Consider the following 22160-nt stretch of genomic DNA (forward strand, 5'->3'; position numbering starts at 1 on the left):
AAAGGCAGAACCCAAAGCCTAACAGGACTGGCCCAGCCCGGTTCCAGCCTCCACTACCCTATGCATAAACAGAAGTAGATGAGTCTTGTTTGGAAAAACACCAACCCCTTGAAGGGATTTTCAATAATTTGACCATGGAATGGATTCTACTCTCATAGTTACCAACAAAAAAACCATTTCCAGAAATTGGGAATATGCCGCTAAGCAATTGGATTTCACTTGAGACAAGTGTACGTAAGTGGGTCCCATCATTTTGCAACATCATCTTCTATCTTTTTAACCCCAAAAACAGAGTTGGACTGACTAAGTGAGCCAACAAAAACCACTGGGAGTCCCCAAAACGCCGTCGCTTCGCGTCCCGGAGCTTCAGTTCTTCGACCAAGCCCCAGTATGGATATAAAGTTGGTAAATTTGTAACGGGGAAGAGAGACCAAGAGTAGAAGAGGGCAAAGGTTTTGTCTTTTGTTTCATTCAAGCAATTTTCATTGCTCAAGCATAAAACTTTTACTTCTTAATTTTCATTGTTCTTATACACTGGTTCTGTGTAGCTAATGGATTACCAAGGATTACGAGAAAGCAAAGGAGGCGCTCGAAGAAGCATCAAAAGGACAAGAGTTGATCTCATCGTATCCTCATTTATACAAGTGATTTTGTTTGATGATCTGTATGACTGTTCCTTTGCTATATCCTTTACTATGAAATCAGACGCTGGGATGCTGCAAAGCATATGGAGTATGCTGCTGCTCTAGCAAAGGAGTTGGGCAACTGGAATGAAGTCGCTGATTTTTGCAGGGAGATACCTGAAAATTTATATTCCAGAAAAACTTTTGTCTATTTGAGAGTTTCCCATGTCTATTTTTCTCTCATCTTGTGCATATACTTGAGTTACGGTTATAGCTTGAGAGATTTGGCCTCTTTTGTGTTCTGTACTGGTTTGTACATCTGATAGTTTAAATGTGAATATCTTTCCTAATCCATTTGAAATGTTAAATTGATTACAGTGCTCTTGAAGATCCTGTGCCTGAAGAAGCTATTCAACTTTTACATTGAGGCGTGCACTATTCTTGAAGACGATGGCAAAGAGCAAATGGCCTTTGATCTATATCGAGATGTTATTAGTGCTTATATAAAACTTCAGAAGTAAGTTTTGGAATGATCTACCACTTATTATATAAGTTACGCAATTATTATTTTAATTGATTAAGAAGATGCAGTACATAATGGCCGTTAACAAATTAGTTCTGGTAATTATGATTTTGGTGAACGGGTGAGGTCTTGTTGAATCATGTTGTAGGGTTTTCTAGCAGCATTGATAATCCAACAATTGAGGCTAAGGTTGTGGGAAATTGGGGCTTATAGGTTTTATTTCTTAGGAAAAGGGAAAAGGGAAAAGAGAATGCTCTGAGGGTACAAAGTGGAACATAAAAACGTTAGATAGTTGGTATTTGTTAGAACCACTTCCCCAGCAACCTTATTCTCCTGCACAAACCCAAGTTCAGCAGACCGTATATTTTGCAGCAACAGTTCTTTCAGCCCATTTAGACTAAATGACAATATTTGAAGTGGTCATAACCACGTGGCAGTCTACAGTAGATTGAGATAGATGTTCAATCTTATATAGGCCAATTCTTAGGTGTGGGTAGCCGCACCACGTGTACGGTGCGGCTGCCCATTCAAATCTCAGAATTTTTTTTCTTTGTTCCGAAATTGTCCCTGGTTTTTAAATGTGAAATACCCAAAATACTCCTCTGCTTGGGCACTGATTGGTCAGCCGCACCACGTGGCGGTGCGGCTGCCCCACGCAAGAATCACTCTCTTATATAATTGTAAACTGATGCTTTTGTGGGGCATGAATGAAATGTTTGAAGTTTAGTTATTATCTTCTTTCTCTGTTTTTACTGTTCTTGTTGTTCTGGTGCTATCATTTGGTATCAGAGACCTTGATCCATGAGAGGCCTGCAAATCTCCTCTACTTCACACAACCAAACCCCACCACCACCTTCCCCACCACCTCCGGACCAAGATCCCCCCACTTCAGCCACCATACCAACTCCGAGCCAAAATCCCTCCACTTCCACCCCCTTACCAACTCAAGATGACGACCCCTACACTGTGTTTCAAGCCACTGTGGAACTCCTCCAATCACAGCAAGAGGATATCCACGCTTCCATGGATGCAATATCTCGGAGCCAGACCACCATGGCACTGCAATTTGTTGCATTTCAGCAGCTACTCATGAGCCGTCTCCAACCTCCACAACCACCTACCTCCACGACTACACCACCCTATGACTTTTTAGGGCAATTGGGTTCCTCCATAGCCCAAATTCAACCTGCAACACCAGTTACACACCCACACATCTCCTTTGGATCAATTCCACCACCACCCATTTCATGGCCGGCTCTCACCATCGCCCACACACCACCCTCGGGCCCCGGTCCCAACACCACCCAGCCCTCACCTACAACTCCCAGACCTCCACCATACTCCAACCATCTCTCTACTCCACCCCTTTCTCTGCCCCGCCCGACTACTCCACTGTTCCTTCACTATCACAACAGCTTCCACCACCACTGAATTTTGCCACATCATTCCCTGCATACACCCCAACCTCCAGACCCCCTCACCACTACAACACCCCACCAGACCCACATTTTTTCCGGCCACCCAAAGTGGACCTACCGCGTTTCACTGGCGAGGATGTAACCGGATGGCTAGCCATGGCTGAGCGGTACATACGCTCCCACCACATCCCTCCTCAAGACAAGGTATCCACAATTGCATCACACTTTGGACCGGATGCATCCGTTTGGATGAATGCGTTTGAGCAACGCAACCCTGCAGCGAATTGGGATTGCTTTGTCGCTGCATTCTTAGAGCATTTTGGGTCCGGCAATGTCACCGACTTCAAGGCTGCGTTGTCACACCTTCAACAATCATCCTCCGTCGATGAATTCATCACGGCCTTCACCAAACTCTCTTGCCGTGCTCCGGATTGGTCGGACGAGCAACTACTTCCGATCTTTCTAGGTGGCCTGAAATCGGAAATCCGACATGTAGTAAATATGCACCTTTTACCCAGAACCTTGTTTCTCTTTATAGACTTATGAATGCGTTTAGTAATAGGATGATGATGCAAAATATCACAGCAAGAAAAACCACAACACACGAACACAGAATTTTATAGAGAACTCCCTATGCTAATCCCCAACCCCTTTGCTAGATCTCTCTATCACCCTTGGCTCTCCCTGCCCATGTGTTTGTATGTTAACTGAGAACTCTCTGAGATCTCTCTTTGATCTCTTCTCTGATCTGAGGACACATTATGTGACCTCCCTGCAGCCCTATTTATAGATTATAGGTGCTGGTTACAAACATATCACATTAGGATTCCTAAAACTATTAGAACAAGGAAAGAGAGCTAGCTTTCCTATTCCTAACTAGAATAGAACTTACTTTCCAGGTCTAAATCAATAGGAATAACTCTTCCTATTCCAAAACCCATTAGGATACTAGAAGAATTCTTGTGCGCACTAATCTTCATTTACCCATCTGGTTTGGCCTTGAATCCTAATCAACTTAGACATATCAACGAGCCAAATTCACAACAATCTCCACCTTGGTGAGTTGATACCAAACTGATTGCTGCAACCTCCAGGATATCTTGTACTTCTTGAAGTAATCCTGAAACCTTCAAGAACCGTCACCTTGGCAAAAGTCTATTTGCCTCAACGCACCTCAAGTGAGGAGGTGCTCCACCTCAATCTCAACATGCTGTAAGATCGAGCAGGTTCAAGTAACACTTGAACTCCTCCATGGCAATGGTCCTGGTCAAACAATCTGAGACATTCTCCTTTGAATGAACTTTCTCAATTGTTATCTTCCTTGAGTTGACCTAACCTTCGCTGCGATGACCACGAACATCAACGTGTTTCGTCTCTGCTTGAAACACTTGATTCCTTGTCAAATTGATGACCCCATTCTTCACCACAACTTCTTGTTGAATTCCAAACTCACTCACCAATCCATTAAGCCATAATGCCTCTGCGGAAGCTTCTGTTAGTGTCATGCAATCTACTTCAGTGGTAGACAACGTCGTAGCTGATTCTTTAGTTGCTCTACAACTCACTAAACGTTCACCACAAGTAAAGACATAACTTGTTGCAGGTCTTCTCTTGTCTAAGTCTCCTGCCAAATTTGAACGCTCATGACCAACAATGCATGCTTGTTCTTGTTGTCTTTCAAACACAAATCCATGCTCCTTGGTGTCTCTCAAGTAATACAGAATCCACTTCACTGCTGGCCAGTGTCGTCTACCCGGATTCGCCATATACTTTGACACAATGCTCAATGCTTGAGCTAAACCTGGTCTTGTGCAGATTCTAGCGTACATAAGACACCCCACTACTCTTGCATAAGACACATTCATCATCTCATCTAACTCCTTCGTAGATGATCTCTGCACACTCAACTGGAAGTGTGCTACTGGTGGAGTAGACACGGGTTCATGTAACAGCGATATTTTTCCCGCTTCTCTGTCCCTCCTTATCTTCACTCCTAGGATCTATTGTGTAGCTTCTAGATCCTTTATGTCAAATTCCTTCCCTAGTTGTGTCTTTAACTTCGGAATTCTAGACATAGCCTGACGTGTAGTTAACATGTCACCTAAATAAAATAGCAATAGTAAAACCATACTATCCTTGAACACATGATGATAAACGCAGCTATCTGCTGGTGAGATTTGGTCATAAACGCAACTCGGGTATTGGCCAAGGAGATAGCTGCGTGGTTGGATCTCCTAGACTGAAACTTAGAGCATACTTGTCCAATGCTATGCTTCTCTGGAACTCCTGCCCAAGTGACTGACGAACTGAGTCGTAGGTTCGCAGTGCTAATTGCTCCACCTGAGCTTGTATTAATGACTGATATTGTTGCTCTAAGACTTCTTCCTCGATAACCTCTTTATCATGCTCCACCTGCTCAATTTGCTCCACCTGAGCTGGAGTTTCTTCCATGATCCCTTTGGTTAGAGGAACTTCGGTTGCTTCCTCTACAACATCAGTCTTCTTCTTCACCTCACTTGTCTTGACTTCATTGAACGGCATTGTCTCCTCATCAAAAATGACATGCATGTCTACTTAGAACCCTTTTCTTGCTGACAATATCCCGTAACTTGTAGCCCTTTACTCCTTTCTCAACACCGAGAAATATGCACTTGCGTGACTTTGGCTTGAGTTTGGTTTGCTCATTGTCGAAAATATGAGCATATGCACTACTACCAAACACCTTTAAGTTAGAATAGTCAACTGGTTCTCCAGACCATACCTCCTCTGCACACTTGAAGTCCAAGACTTTTGATGGTGACCGATTAACCAAGTAACACGCATGGTTAACTGCATATGCCCAAAATGTGTTCGGTAATCCTGCATGCAACCGCATGCTTCTTTATCTCTCCAAGAGAGTTTTATTCATCCTTCTAGCAGCCCCATTTTGTTGGAGATTCTCCTTCACTGTGAAGTGTCTTGTGATTCCTTCATCCTTGCAAAATTGTAAGAACCTTTTCATTCTATATTCACCGCCACCGTTACTTCTCAAATACTTTATTTTTCTGCCTGTTAGATTTTCTACTTCTGTTTTCCACTCCTTAAACTTGGTGAAAACCTCCGATTTCTTCCTCATAAAGTAGACCCAAATCTTCCTAGAAAAATCATCTAGAAAAGTAACAAAGTACTTGAAGCCTCCCATAGACCTTACTGGTGTCGGGCCCCATACATCTAAGTGAATATAATCCAGCAATCCTTTGCTTTTGTTCTAACAATTTGCTAACCTGAATGCCACTTTCTGCTTCCCAAGAGTACAATCCTTGCAGAAATTTAGTTTGCAAACATTGATGCCTTCTAGCTTACCTTTCTTGTGGAGTTCCTGCATTCCTCTTTGACTCATGTGCCCTAGACGATGATGCCACAGCTCAGTCTTGTCTTTTACCTCAGCAGAAATTGTACCTCCACCTATTATTGTAGTCCCTTGAAGCTTGTATAAGTTGTTAGGTTGAATGTCACCCTTCATCACAACAAGTGATCCCTTGAGAACTTTGAGTCTTCATTCTTCAGAGCGATACCTATATCCGGCCTTGTCCAAAGTACCCAAAGATATCAAGTTCTTCCTTAACTTAGGAATATATCTTACATTCTCCAGCGTTCTAACAACTCCGTCATGCATTCTGATTTTCACTGATCCAATACCTAGGATCCTACACAGTGAGTCATCTCCCCTAAAAACCTCTCCGCTGCTACTCTCCTCATATGTGTCGAACCATTCTCGGATTGCACACATGTGGAATGTACAACCGGTATCCAAAATCCAATTTCTGAAAGCATTGGAGCTGGATGTTACCACAAGGAGTTCACCGTCATCTTTATCTTGTTTGATGACTACATTGGCTGTGTTTGAACTCCCTGCCATCACCTCTGCTTTCATCTTCCCTTCTTTGCAGTTTCTTTTCACGTGGTCGGCACCACCACATTTGAAGCAACCTTTCTTGTATTTTTCCTTGGATTTTGATGTACCCTTGTTACCAGATTTAGCCTTCTTACTCGTCAACTAACCTGTCTCCTTGCCCTTGACATGAAGGCCTCCTTGAGAGCTTTCGGTCTCCTTACTCATCTTAAAATAAGATTGAATAGCTTCGGTAATCTCATCGTACTTGAGAGAATCCTGACCGGAAACGAGTCTGGTGATGAAGTGCTCGAATGAAGCTGGTAAAGATCTTAGCAGCATAAGTGCTTTCTCCTTATCTTTATACCTCACATCCACCTTTGATAAATTGGCAACACAAATCTGAAATTTATTCAGATGGTCCAATGTCTTACTGCTGTCCATATTCTCACCAATATGAACCTTACCCACATAAACCTTCTCGAGATAATCCCAGGTCTCTTTGCTGTTCATATTCTCACCGGCACTAGCCAATACATGAACCAATACATGATCAGCAAGATGTAGCTCTATAAAGCTCTTTGCCTTCTTGTCCATCTTCTGCCAAACCTTGTCTGCCATATCAGCTGCCTTATTCTCTATCCCGAGAATAGCCTCGTACAAACCTTGTAGAATCAGGACACTTCTCATCTTCCTCTGCCATAATGTGAAGTTATCCTTCCCATTCAACATAATGGGCATCACATTGCTGCCTGCATCTGCCTTGTCATCTCCCATCTTAGAAACACCTTGAGCCTAAGCTCTGATACCACTTTGTAGTAAATATGCACCTTTTACCCAGAACCTTGTTTCTCTTTATAGACTTATGACTGCAAACAGTAATAGGATGATGATGCAAAATATCACAGCAAGAAAAACCACAGCACACGAACACATAATTTTATAGAGGTTCGACAAAAACTTTGCCTACGTCCTCTGTGTGATCTCTCTTGAGAATCACTAGCACTATGGAGAATAACAACTTGATTACAAGTACTTATTGAAATCCCTATGCTAATCCCCAACCCCTTTGCTAGATCTCTCTATCACCCTTGGCTCTCCTTGCCCCTGTGTTTGTATGTTAACTGAGAACTCTCTGAGATATCTCTTTGATCTCTTCTCTGATCTGAGGACACATTATGTGACCTCCCTGCAGCCCTATTTATAGATTATAGGTGCTGGTTACAAACATATCACATTAGGATTCCTAAAACTATTAGAACAAGGAAAGAGAGCTAGCTTTCCTATTCCTAACTAGAATAGAACTTACTTTAATTCCAGATCTAAATCAATAGGAATAACTCTTCCTATTCCAAAACCCATTAGGATACTAGAAGAATTCTTGTGCGCACTAATCTTCATTTACCCATCTGGTTTGGCCTTGAATCCTAATCAACTTAGACATATCAACAAGCCAAATTCACAACACGACATGATGTTATGGCCCTCGAGCCCAACACTCTGTTGAAAGCTCAGCGTCTAGCACGACGCTACGAGGCACGCCTCCTTGATTTCCGTGCTATGCGCTCTCATTGTACAAATTCTTGGTCGTACTCACCCAAGCCGTCAAGTGGTCCCCATTCGTCTGCCACCAAAAGCACAAACAATACACACCTGCAGCCGACCAACTCTACTTTCCTCCCTGCAACCAAAAATCAGCCACCTCAAAGACCTCGTCATGAGGCACCGTACAGGCGCTTGTCCATACCAGAACAAAGAGATAGAAGAGCCAAAGGGATCTATTTCCATTGCGACGAGCACTGGTTGGCGGCCCATGTCTGCAAAAAGCCGATCCTAGCCATCCTCGAATGTCCCGCTGCTCAAGAGGACATCGTCGACAACAACGTTGCTCATGATAACATAGAGGAGCCGACAGAAGCAACAAACCCACCTCTGCCACTCCACGCTATCACCAACTCATCGGTGAGCGAGATGATGCGCTTCAAGGGTCTTGTGAATGGCCTTCTAGTAAATATATTTGTGGATTGCGGTTCTGCTATGAACTTTCTTAATCCTGCGATTGCCAACCAATTAGGCTCTTCGGTTTCTCCTACAACAGCCTTCCGCTTCTCCACAGCCACGGGCGAAACGATTGCACCATCAGGCATGGCAAACAACATCACCGTTCGCATCCAGGATTATGAATTCACTGACTCATTCCTTCTTCTGCCGGTAACTGGATGTGATTTGCTACTTGGGGCCCCATGGCTTGATTCTCTGGGCTTTATTGGATGGCACTTCGCCGAAAAGGTAATGGTTTTTACGGCTAAAAGCCGTTGTCATGTTCTTCAGGGCACCACTACTCACACTTCTACCCTTGACCAAATGTCCCTCTGTGCATTACTACCATCAGACCACCTAGAATGCATGCAGCCCAGCCCAAAGACACCAACCCCGTTACCTGAAGCCCACAACCCCTCCATCCAAGCCCTATTAGCCACCTTCTCTGATTTATTTGAGCCCCCATTGAGTTTGCAACCCAAACGAGCCATTGACCATCGCATCCCACTACTTCCAAACACAAACCCTGTCAATGTTCGCCCTCCGTTATGCTCATTCTCAAAAGACCGAGCTTGAGAATCAAGTCAAAGAGATGTTGGCCCAAGGTTTAATACGCCCTAGTAGAAGCCCATTTTCCTCTCTGGTGCTCCTAGTCAGCAAGAAGGAAGGCACATGGCGGTTTTGTGTGGACTACTGCTCCCTTAATTCCGTAACCATAAAGGATCGTTTTCCCATTCTCGTTGTGGATGAACTCCTGACGAGTTACATGGAGCCAAGTACTTCACTAAGTTGGACCTTCGTTCGGGATACCACCAAATTCGTATGAAGGAGGAAGACATACCAAAAACCGCATTCCGGACTCATGACGGTCACTACGAATTTGTGGTAATGCCCTTTGGGCTTTCTAATGCCCTTTCAACTTTTCAAGCTCTAATGAATCAATTATTCCAGCCTCTCTTACGACACTTTGTCTTAGTGTTTTTTGATGATATCCTAGTATATAGCAAGGATTTATCATCTCATGTCCAACATCTTGAAGCGGTGTTCTCCATCCTAAGGGATAATCACCTTAGAATCAAGCTATCTAAATGCACCTTTGCTCAGCCCACCGTGAAGTATTTGGGCCATGTAATTTCTGGAGAAGGAGTCTCAGCTGACCCAGAAAAGGTCCAATGCTTGGTTGACTGGCCCAAGCCCACAACTGTCAAAGCAATGAGGGGTTTTCTCGGCCTTGCAGGTTATTACCGGCAACTGGTTCGGCATTTTGGCATAATTGCCAAACCCCTGACCGAGATGTTGCGCGCTGACAATTTCCGTTGGACATCTGCGGTAGAAGCAGCCTTCTCTTCTCTGAAAACCACGGTCACCACCGCGCCGGTCTTGGCCTTGCCGGATTTTTCCAAGCCGTTCACCATCGAAACTGATGCCTGCGGATCTGGAATCGGAGTAGTACTCTCCCAAGAGAACCATCTGATCGCCTATTTGAGCAAAGCATTATCACCTAGAAATCAATCCTTGTCCGTCTACGATAAGGAGATGATGGCTGTCCTATTCGCAGTTGAAAAGTGGAGGGCATACCTTCTGGGTCACAAATTCACCATCATCACCGATCATCAAACTCTGAGGCATTTACTCAATTAACGCATCAGCACGCCTTCTCAACATAAATGGCTAGCTAAACTCTTGGGGTACGACTATGAAATTGAGTATAGACCGGGTAAGCTGAATGTTGTTCCAGACACTCTTTCTAGGCAATTTGAGGTTTGTGCAATTCATATTATATCAGCCCCTGTATTTGATTATATTAGTCAAATTGATCAAGCATGCCTCCCCGACCCAGAAGCCCAATCTATCATTTCAGCCTTGAAACAGGGCACAGCCACAAGAAAAGGCTTCAATCTCAATCAGAACCGCCTCTGTTACAAGAACAAGATCTTTGTTCCCCAATCCTCAGAATGGCGCCCTAAGTTACTCTTCGAGTTTCACTCTTCTCTTCAGGCACGGCATTCTGGTTATCTCCGCACTTATGTGCGCCTGTTTCAAAGCTTTGCCTGGCCCGGGATGCGGAAAGATGTCAAGTTGTTCATTGCTTCGTGCGACCAATGTCAGAGGCAGTCGTATGAGACCATCAAACCTCCAGGTTTGCTCCAGCCTTTACCAATCCCTGAAGAAGTATGGGTAGACATCTCAATGGATTTCATTGATGGTCTCCCCAATTCTCAAGGCAAGAATGCAATCATGGTTGTCGTCGACAGATTATCCAAGTACGGCCACTTTATCGCCGTTTCTCACCCTTACTCAGCTGCCGGAATCGCTGACATTTTTGTGAAAAAGGTGTTTCGCCTTCACGGTATGCCCAGATCGATTGTAAGCGATCGGGACCCCATCTTTATCAGCCAATTTTGGAGAGCATTTCATCAATTACAGGGTACCAAGCTGTGTCATAGTTCAGCATACCATCCCCAGTCGGACGGCCAATCCGAAGTGGTCAATCGATCACTAGAGCACTATTTGAGATGCTTTGTTGCAGATAAACCTTCTTCTTGGAGTGATCTCTTGCATTGGGCCGAATGGTGGTACAACACCACCTTCCATTCCTCCATCAAGATGGTCCCCTTTCAGGCACTATATGGGTCTCCCCCACCTACTGTACATCGCTACTTGCCGGGTTCTACTTCTGTTCATGCCGTAGACTTGGCCCTGCGCAGTAGAGACCTTCTTTTGCAGCAGCTCAAATATCATTTGGAGGTCTCCCAGAATAGAATGAAGCAATAGGCGGATAAAAATCATACTGAAAGAGAATTTAAAGAAGGTGATTGGGTTTTCTTGAAGCTTCACCCATACCGGCAGCAGTCCTTGGTCCGCCGCCCTTCTCACAAGCTCTCTCCTCGTTTTTATGGGCCTTTTCAAATTGCAGCCAAAGTGGGCAAAGTGGCATATCGACTGCACCTTCCTCCACACTCTAAGATTCACCCCACATTCCATGTTTCTCTCTTGAAGAAAAGGGTTGGGGACAGCATCCCAATTTCCCCCTCACTACCCAGTTTGATCAGAAAGGTGAATTACTCTGGACACCTGCACAAGTGCTCGACATGGCGGTGAAAAGAAAGAAGAAGCGTTCTGTGACGATGTGGCTTATTCAATGGAAAGGTCTGCCTGTGGAGGATGCAACTTAGGAGGAGGCTCACTCAATTGTGTCGAAGTTCCCAGATTTTGGTGCACGCAGTCAGGCACCCACTCAAGGGGGAGGGACCTGTTAGAACCACTTCCCCAGCAACCCTATTCTCCTGCACAAACCCAAGTTAAGCAGACCGTATATTTTGCAGCAACAGTTCTTTCAGCCCATTTAGACTAAATGACAATATTTGAAGCGGTCATAACCACGTGGCAGTCTACAGTAGATTGAGATAGATGTTCAATCTTATATAATTGTAAACTGATGCTTTTGTTGGGCATGAATGAAATGTTTGAAGTTTAGTTATTATCTTCTTTCTCTGTTTTTACTGTTCTTGCTGTTCTGGTGCTATCAGTATTTTCTAGGAAATTAGGGTCACCTGTCACCAGCAACTTTCATTATGAGTTTAATCATAATCGTGGTGATCTACAAATAATTGCTTCCATTATTTACAGGTATACAGATGCTGCGGCTTTCCTGTTGAGATGGAACTTAGCGGCTGATAAGTGTAATGCTACCATAGCCAGTGCAGGGTGCGAAAGGATTGGTTTTTGGCTTTTTGCACATTTATCTTTTGGTTTTACTATTCTTTATCAAAATGATAATGTTTGGAATTGGTTCCTCTGACACTATTCTTTACCATTTATTTATATGTAAATGATATAGATTATTTTGGACTAATTTAGAAGTATTGGTATTTGATAATACAATGTGCAAATGCTACATAGAGTGCTAAAGCCTTGAAAAAGTGGATTTGAGTTTTCTAAGAAATAGAATCTTCTGAAAGGGAAAAAACTTACAACTCGATGTCTTTCTCTCTGCTTTCATTTGCTTGTCATTGGACAAAGAGACCGATTCCCTTTTGCGACTTTAGTAATTGAACTTTTATCATTAGAGCTATAGTTAGTCTTCTTGCACCTTGTTTTACAGAAACTACCATCCTTGTGGCATCTATTCATGTATCTTGGTTGTCGCACTGAAACTAATTTCTACAGATCATTTCAATTAGAATGCAAGTATGTGTAAAGGTTCAAAGTAGCAATTGTTCCTGGTTCTACATTTCTACTTCTGTAGTCTGATAACTCTGTGATGACTGTAACTTGTGCTTCTGTATCTGTGTAGTTAATACTAACCAGCATCTCCATATGGGATATTAAGCTGTTGCATTATTAATGTTTTATCCTATGTGCTTTTGAGTATCAGTCACTTTTTAATTCCATAGTTTCATGTTTAAATATGATCTTATGAAGAAGTTATTTTTATGACCTTTGTTGAATCAGGCATATCTTAGTGCAATTCTCATATACCTGTATATTCATGACGTCAAGCAAGCAGAAAAATGCTACAACGATTGCTCCCAGTAAGTAAAAGCTTTAATAGAAACCTCTGGTATAAGCAATATATTGAGGTTCTGTACCTTACGTGTTATTACATCAGCTTTATTTACTATATATTATTGACAATTTATCGAGGCAGAGCCCAAAAATTATGGGATTTTTTATACTTATATTAAATTTACCAGATGCCAGTTTCTTTTTAGGATTAAATTCAGATTAGTCCCTCAGACTTTAGGCCAAACATCAGTTTGGTCCCTCATCTTTTTTTTTAATCAAACTCATCCATGATCTCTCAAATTGCATCAACCTCGTCCAAAATTTGAATTCGGCCCCAAATGTGACGTCATCTGCTGAGCTGGAGCAGACAAGGAGGTCCCACAGGAACGGCATAATGGACATTTCGTATTTAATCTAATTTCTATTTTTTTTCTCTTATTTTCTCTCTCTTGCTCTCTCTCACTCACATCTGAAACAGAGAGAGGAGCTATCTCGATCTCTCTCTCTCTCTCACTCACACATATTCCCAGCCACCGTGAACACCGGCCGGCCACCATGAATCCTCTGCTCACACCCTCGACCACCTCCACACCCTCTCAAAACCGGAGCAACAGGAGGCCTCGATCAAATCCACCGTCGAAGCCTCTCTCTTCGCCTCCGCCTCTGCCTCTTGATAGGCGTCGTCCTCATCTTCTTCTCCGGTGACTGACTTGGACTTGTCGAGGCAGCCCAGAGCTACTTGACCCGGCAGCGATTCGGTATGCGGAAACCGTGATGCTCTCAGATCAACGAGAAAGCATCCAGACAAGGCGAAACGGATCGATCCGGGATCCGAACAGGAAAGAGATCCAAATGACGGATTTGAATCTGAATCTATAGGAATCGGGGTGGGAGGAGCCAAGGAGAGAGGCCCGCAAGATCGAGGGAGGTGTCTGCTAAACTCGGAGCTCGGTTCATTTCTGTCTTTTTTTTTTTTTGATGTAATTTGTTGGTTGTTGAATGGAAGTTGTTGATTGCTTGGTTCTGTGTTGTGGGTTTCTTCAATTTTGGGTTGTGGTGTCTGCATTGCATTTTGGTTAGGTATTGGATTGGTGGGTTGTGATGATCGAAGAACTCCCCGAAATTGGACTTGAACATCTTAACCCCGCTGACATAATCGAAGAAAAATCGGCGGGGATGGTGGTGACTACAGTGGTGGCGCCGCTGGGAACGGATTCTTCTCATGGTGGTAGGCCGGTGTTCACGGTGGCTGGGAATATGTGTGAGTGAGTGAGAGAGAGAGAGAGAGAGAGCTCCTCTCTCTGTTTCAAATGTGAGTGAGAGAGAGCAAGAGAGAGAGAGCTCCTCTCTCTGTTTCAGATATGAGTGAGAGAGAGAAAGAGAGAGAAAATAAGAGAAAAAAAATAGAGAGAGAGAGAGAGAGAGAGAGAGAGAGCTCCTCTCTCTGTTTCAGATGTGAGTGAGAGAGAGTGAGAGAGAGAAAATAAGAGAAAAAAAATAGAAATTAGATTAAATATGAAATGTCCATTATGCCCTTCTTGTGGGACCTCCTTGTCTACTCCAGCTCAGCAGATGACGTCACATTTGGGGCCGGATTCAAATTTTGGACGAGGTTGATGCAATTTGAGAGATCAGGGATGAGTTTGATTAAAAAAAAAGATGAGGGACCAAACTGATGTTTGGCCTAAAGTCTGAGGGACTAAACTGAATTTAATCCTTCTTTTTATATGAAAAGAATTATCGTCCGAGCTGAGCTGCATCTATATAAAGTTCCTAGAATGATGACATGTGAGGCTGTGGTTATCTATATTCATAAAAATTCTATTTTCTCCCACTATACATTTGGCTGGTAAGTACTGTTTACACGATTATAAGTTTACTGCTTTGGATCGATATGTGTAGGGTCGATGCTTTTTTGGGCAATGATCATGGCCGACGTGCTAGTAAACTTCTTTCCGCATACACAGAAGGTGATATTGAATAAATCAAACGACTTGCTCAGTCAAGCGCCGTTTCTCATCTTGATCACATGGTAATGCATATGCTTGCTTCTCTACCATTATTGGTATGAGCATTAATCTAGGCTATGATATAGGGATGTTTGCTTAAACCTGTCTTTTTTACGAACAATGGGGTTGTATACCAATCTTGATTTTGAATGGTTTTACATTTGTTTCACTAAACTGAAATGGCTGCAGGTCATCAGACTCGCCAGGAAACTGCCTACATGTGATGTCAGTGGACTAAAGACTAATGTGTCAAGGAGCCAGAAGAAGAATTGGATGAAGATGATCTTACATAGCTTCAAGAGTGATATTGCCATACATACCCCCTTTCACAATGTGTTGATCTTAGTACATTCTTACACATGGAATTTTCAAGTGAGTTTTTTCTATGAAAAAGAGCTCATCTTGTAATGTAAAATCACAATTCCTTGGTCTGTTTAATATTGGCTTCATGTGTATTAACATTCGACATTATTTAAGACTTGTGTTAATTGTGGGTTTGCAGTGGCCTTCACATATTGCAACCGAAATTAAAAGATGTATACGCATAACAAGAAACTGTATTCAAGGCTAATCTCAGAAGAAGTTTGAATTCGTAGTAGCTAAAATGAAGATGCCAAGTTCCACGGAATTGAAAAATGAAATAGCTTCTATAACCCGGTAAAGTTTCTCATGGAAGCTGCAACATATGTTCAAACTTCTGAAGGAGGCTGCAATATATGTTCAAAGCTTCTCGAGGAAGCTTATGCTTCTTTTATATAACTACCTCCTCCATAAACCCCCATTCGAGGACTTAAAGTTCTTCGTCAAGTAAAGTCCTTGAAGAGCAACTCGAGAACAAGAGCAACAAGAAGAAGCACAGAAGCAGCAACATGCAATTTTGACGAAAACTCCAATGCTAAGGCGGGGTAAATCTCAGCATCTCTTTGATTGTTCTGTTATCTATCATTCTCAAAAATTCCCAAAGGCTTGACAAGTTCAGCAAAACCGTAAAGAGAAAGGGCTACACCTAGCCTAGCCTATTCAATATCCGATTCAAAAAGAGCTTGAATTGCTGCTTTTCCTTTCTCTCTATTAAGTATAAAGTAAGTCTGTCCGGCAGAGCCCATTGTCAAAGGATCGTTTCGCTGGAATGCTTGCTTGAATCTAGCTACTCCCATTAAAAGTTAGTAAACTTGCTTAGTGTGAAACGTTAAGAAATTCTCTCAAGTGTTTTCTACAGCTTCGATATTCAAGAACATTGACTGTGCCTAGAAATCTTAAGCTTCTGAATCCTACAAGGAGCAGCCAGATTGTCAAAGTACAAGAATAGAATTTGACTCCTAAAAGGTGTTTGCAAACATCTAAAGATGGAGTACCTTCTTACACAGGGCTTCTCAGGTGCGGATATCCGTACCTTTTGCTTAGGTACGGATTTCCGGTTTTTACCCACTTTTTGATCACACATTTACATCTTAACCATTCAGTTTTTAGGTCCTAATGTATAGATCATCTCTGCAAAATTTCAGCCAATTTGATGATCGTTAAGGCATTCAAAACTGCAATTTACAACAATGAACACGAACGGTTCCGGTTCAATAGATTCGGTTCATTCGTGTAAATTGCAATTTTGGATGCCTTAACGATCATCAATTTGGCTGAAAATTTGTAGAGATGATCTATACATTAGGACATAAAAACTGAACAGTTAATATGTAAATGTGTGATACAAAACTAGGTAAAAACTGGAAATCCGTACCTTTTGCTTAGGTACGGATATCCGCACCTGAGCAAGATTACCTTCTTACAACCTGTTGCGGTTAAATTAGACATCTCATTTTTCTACTACTAAGGTTCAGTCTTAATTACTTGTTGTGTTGTAACAATTGTTATGGACAGAACAACTTATAAACCGATGTTAATGCTCAAAGTCTGGCGGTAGCCAAACCTTCGTTTAACGCGGGTCCGGCGGGCAGACCGCTACTCTGTATACTTGGTGATTCCTGCTGGCTGCCAAATGAAAGACAGGGCGTCAGAGGGAGACCGCGCTGGGCGGTCTTCACTTCTCCGATGCCTAAGTCAGTTGATATATAGGCAGCACAATAATAAATGAGTAGTTAATGCGTCCTAATGAAGAGAGAAGAGAGGACCTTTTATAGGTGAGGAGAGGTCTAATCTTCTCCTTGTTTTCGATGTGGGACTGATATGCTTCAGTTTCCCAGTTCCAGTAGCTTCTGATGCCGTCTTGGCAGAGTGCGTGGCGGCGCGTCAGCGTTGATCCCGGGGAACTCTTGTGCTCAGGCCGTGGCCCGCCTGGCTGCCTATCTGTGGGTTACTCCTTTGACGGTAGTTGGTATCTCTGGCGGTACGATGAGTGTGTCTGATTATAGCTAATTATGCTTTGTAACGTACGTGTAGGTACAAGTCCCCCAAGTCCCCAGTCAAGGAGGGCAATCTTGGTTGGGGAGTTGATCGGCGGTTTGAAGCGTTTTCTTCCGCTAGACTTTTGCAAAAGCATAATTAGCGTCAGTGCGTTGTCAACCATGGATATTACTGAGCAAACGCTTTATACCCTTTCGGGTGGGCCCCTGCTAGGCCCCCCAGGGAGTCCCCCACTCCCCGGCTAAGATGGACCTCCGGATGGTCGCAAAATTTGTTTGGTGAGGGGGAGCTGTACGGAGCAGAGGGTGTTGGGTAGCGAACCCAATCTTTAGTACCCGAATGACGGGGGTCAACGTACCTGATCAGGGTCGTCGTAGACTGTTGACTAGTCCCCATGTCCCGTAGGGACAATCTGACAGTAACGCCGCGTGGCGGTCATTTGTCAGAATGAGGCGTGGCCTCGGGATCCGCCGCTGGCGGGAGTCCTCCCGCTGGTTCATAGCAGTAAACAGCGTCCAGTGGACGTGCTTGGCGTTACTTTATTGAGCGGTACCGCGCTGAATAAAGTACGCGACTTGTCAGATAAAAGAGGTTTCCGCTAGAGGTGCGTAGCGGAAGGTGCCCCGTTTGTATGATGACAAGGGAGAAGTGCCGCTTTTAGGAGACTTCGTAAATAATGGCTAGTGAAAAGTGCCGCTGGCGAGGTTCCGCCCAGCGGAGATCGTCACTAGGAGAGGACAAGTGAGAAGTTCCGCTGGCGGGGTTTCGCTCAGCGGAGACCGTCACTTGGAGAAGGACAAGTGAGAAGTTCCGCTGGCGGGGTTTCGCTCAGCGGAGACCGTCACTTGGAGAAGGGCGTACCTCGAATTGCTTCCGTGATACGCCTTGACACGTGGCAAATAACTAGAGGTTTAGCGTGTGGAGACGCGTCTCCTCAGTCCGGCCGTCTTCTCGTCATTAATGCGAGTAATGATGGATTTCGTAACCGAGGCGACGCCTCGGGTAACCCGGAGGGTTAGTGCGAACAGGGGACACGTGTACGGCTGGGGTGTGATGTCGTTTTTCTAGCGGACGGCCCACAAGCCTCTGACGTTGACATAAAAGGGGGGGAACGTATTGAGAAGGGAGATCAGAAAATCCATTCGAACTGTTTGTCGTCTTCAAGCTCTGCCCAGCCGAGATTTGCAGAGAGAGTGCCGTGCGTTGGTGGAGTTCTCGTGGTGGGAGAGACGAAAACTTCCGTCGTCGGGGCATAGCGAGCATCAGTACGTCGACGAGTTCACGACTGAGGTTAGTGCTCTGAATATCCTTCTCTTCGGTTTTGTTTTTTTTTTTTTTTTTGTCGATTTGTGGGTTTGGTATTTGTGTCTGGGATTGGTGTGTGAACTGGGTTTCTTGATGCTCGTCGGGGGTGTAAGAGGAGATTTGAGGTAGGTTATGGTGCTTTGACAGAGAGTTGACAGTTAGGGTTTTGCTAGATGGTTGAATCTGGGTTGAGGGGGGGTTTGTTCATGTTTTGGTATTTTCTGGGTAGCTGTTCGTGGTGCTTTGCTATGCCTGATATAGGGATAGGTTAGATCCTTCTGTGGGCTAACTGATTTGGGTTTTAGGGTTTTGGGATGGCCAACGTCGTAGAGATCTCGAGCAGTGAGGACTCCGGGTCTGACGTGTCAATCAGTGCGGCGGATAGGGTTTTTATTGACTCGTTGCGTCCGTCTGCCCGTGCAGGAACCTCACTGCCAGAGCCGTTAGACATCGAGCCGCTGCAAACCATACCCTGGGAGGTTGTCATGGGCCGTACGTCGCGTCCGGAGAGTTCTAGGGCGGGTGAGGAAGCTGCTGCGCGGGAGAGGAGTGAGGAGCGGCTAGGAAGTAATAGTGCCGCCAGTGGATCTGCTGACGGGGGAAACGTGATGGGGGAGGAAACAGAATCTGCGTGGGTGCTCCCGGATGGGACCCCCGTCGACGAGGCGGGAGGGCGGATGACTGCCGCCGCGGTCAACCGGATGAAGCGGATATACCGGCTGGCGGGAGTGGTGAGACTTCGTCAACCGACGGCGGACGAGAAGGCCTCAATCCTTCCAGTGGGGTTCGCCGCCGTTCACGAGGCAATATTCCGGCAAGGAGTGACGTTGCCGCTAGTGCCCAACCTTCAGATCCTGGTGTGTGAGTTCGGCGTCGCCTTTGGGCAGATCTGTCCCAACATGTGGCGGTTGATGCTGGCGATGAACTCCTTGTGGCGGCTATCCGGGTGCGAGGGGCCGACGGTGGCGGAGGTTTTGCACTTCTACGAACTGGTGTACATTAATCGCCAAGGTTGTAGGGGGCAAGTAAATTTGAGCCGCCGGCAGGGGGCGCCCAAGCTGATTGAGAATTTGAGGGATTCGATGTCCTACTGGCGGGGGACGTTTTGCGTGGCCATGACAGGGTGGGAGTACCAGTCGGGGTCGAACGAGGGGGAACCGACGTTTAGGATTAAGTCGGAGTTTCAGCCAATCCGAGGTTGCCCGTCGATCCCCGCTGAACATAGTTGGCGGTTTACGCTATACGTATTTCAACTGTTGTACTGACGCCTTGTTTCTTGTTTTGTAGCGGGACTGCGGTATAACCTGACCCGTGAGGAAGAGTGCCGTGTTGCGCGTATCAAAGGCTGTTGGAAGAATCGCAATTTGCTGGACTTCCGTCTCCTCACCGGCTGGGAGTTGTTGGTCGACCAACAGTTAACGCGCGCTATTGGTAAGAGATCTCCGCCACATTGTATCGCTTGGAAACTTGGTTAAAGCTAACGGATGTTTGCATGTTCTCAGATACTCCGCCAGGCAACAAAGCGAGCCGTGACGCCTTTGACAAAGCCATGGATCGCGCGGAGATAGATAACTTCTTGGAGGCGATGTACGCGTCAGGGGAGGTGGTCCAAAGGACAGTGGTGAACCCGGAGACTCTGGAGGTGAGTGCATCCGAGGTTCCGGTGGTGCTGCCCATGCCGCACCACTCCCACCTAGGGGCCGACGGTCTGCCCAGCGTGCAGGGGGATGGGAATGCAGGCGGGGGAAAAAAGGGATCCTCTACCGTGCCGCAGAAGGAAAGAGCGGTTGGCACTCGACGTGGGCCGCAGAAAGAAAGAGTTCTGGCGCCGGCGGGGGCTGCCGCGACTGCGGTGGGGAGACAACCGCCGAAGGGGTCCAGGGCTGCGCCCACTGGAGATGCACGGGGGATTCTGCGGAAGCGGCGCCAGTGTGACTCAGGCGGGGAGGAGGATGATGACGAGACCCTCGAGGTCCACAGGCAAAAGAAGAGCCGACAAGGCCCGTCGAAGGCCCCTGTGACGGCCGAGAGGGAGATGCCCGTGAGCGATCTGGACTCCTTCGCTGCCTTCACCGAGTTCATGACCGACAGTGAGCGGGAGTTCCTATATCACCTGTTCGAGCGGTTGGGGTTTGGCGGCCTGGCAGGGATGACGCGGCCAACGGCGATCGAGCGGTCGCCCTTTAGCTCAGCCTTTGGGCACCTGGCGGTCGGGCTGAAAGAAATGTTCTTGGCGGCCTCCAAGCAACCCCGGATTGAGGGACAGCTCCGGGAGGAGGTTAAGAGGCTTGAGAGGGAGCTGGCGGAGGCCAAGGACAGGCTGGCGGATGTGGAGCGACGCCTGATGAAGGCGGACTGTGATGCTGCGGACGCTCGAGGCAAGCTAGACGTGGCCATCCAGCGGGACATAGAACGAAATGATCAAGTCTCCCAGCTGGAGCAAGACAAGGCCTTGCTGCAAGAGCGTGTGGCCGCCAAGGAGAAGAAAATTGACATCTTGCAGCGGGAGTCTGCCGCCAGGCAAGGGGAAGTGAAGAGACTGGAGGGTGAGGTGACCCGGCTGAGGGACGATGGAAGCCGAGCCGCCGCTGTGGAGAATTTCAAGCAGTCGGCGGAATACAAAAATGCGATGAATGAGGCGGCAAAGGCCGGTGCCCTAGCGAATGTCGAGATGCTGCAAGCGAAGGGTGCCATTGACTGGGCCAAGGCGTCCCTGCCCAAGGCGCCGCAAGCAAAAGATGTAGCGCCGACGAAGAAACCCCCGCCCGTACCCAGTCCCCCAGCAGGAGGTGGCAGCTCAGGCAGTGGGTATCATACTCCGGCGGATGGGACCATAGAGACGCCAAGTCCGACCGCTCGAGGGACTGACCAAACCAGCTGCGTACAGCCGCCGCAGTCCGAAGTAGGCGACGCCGGGGCCAACCCCTGACATGCCGGACGTGCCCTGTTTTGATTGTGTAGCCGCTGAGGCTGAAGATATATGTACTCTGTTTTTTTTTTTTGAATGTAAGGAACATTTTATGGGTGGGGAGTCCCAGCCCTGAATATATGAAGTATGGATTTTTTGACGTTTGTGTGATGACATGTCTATACCGCTAGGGTTTTGACTTAGGATTTTCTTTTGCAATCAATGAAAAATTTAAAGGAATTAAGATTGGTCCAAGTGCACAACGTAGCGGACGTGGTCCGCTGACGATTGCTGGCGTTGCCAGCTGCCCTCAGTGCTAGACTTGGTAACAATGGTTTGAATAATTCCTCGTTTCATTGATAACTGACTGGTCAGTGTTAACAAAAGTGGGGATGTACCCGTTGGGTAGCTTCCCTTAGCTAAATATTGAACAAAAATTTAGCTAAGTCAAGATGCTCCTGGGTAGCGACATGACTATTTGTAGTAATACCGAAGATGTTCGGTATTCCAAGGGTGGGTCGTAGTGACGCCATCCTTGTCCATTAAGTAGAAGGTGTCTGGGCTAACGACTTCTACTATTTTATATGGACCTTCCC

General features: G+C 45.7%; 1 pseudogene; it reads left to right on the forward strand.

The window, feature by feature from the left end:
- The first annotated feature begins 390 nt into the window (after positions 1-390).
- LOC133731204 (gamma-soluble NSF attachment protein-like) lies at positions 391-15286 on the forward strand (annotated as a pseudogene).
- Positions 15287-22160: the final 6874 nt, after the last annotated feature.

Source organism: Rosa rugosa, chromosome 2, assembly GCF_958449725.1.
Source record: "Rosa rugosa chromosome 2, drRosRugo1.1, whole genome shotgun sequence".
In the NCBI taxonomy this organism is placed as follows: Eukaryota; Viridiplantae; Streptophyta; class Magnoliopsida; order Rosales; family Rosaceae; genus Rosa; species Rosa rugosa.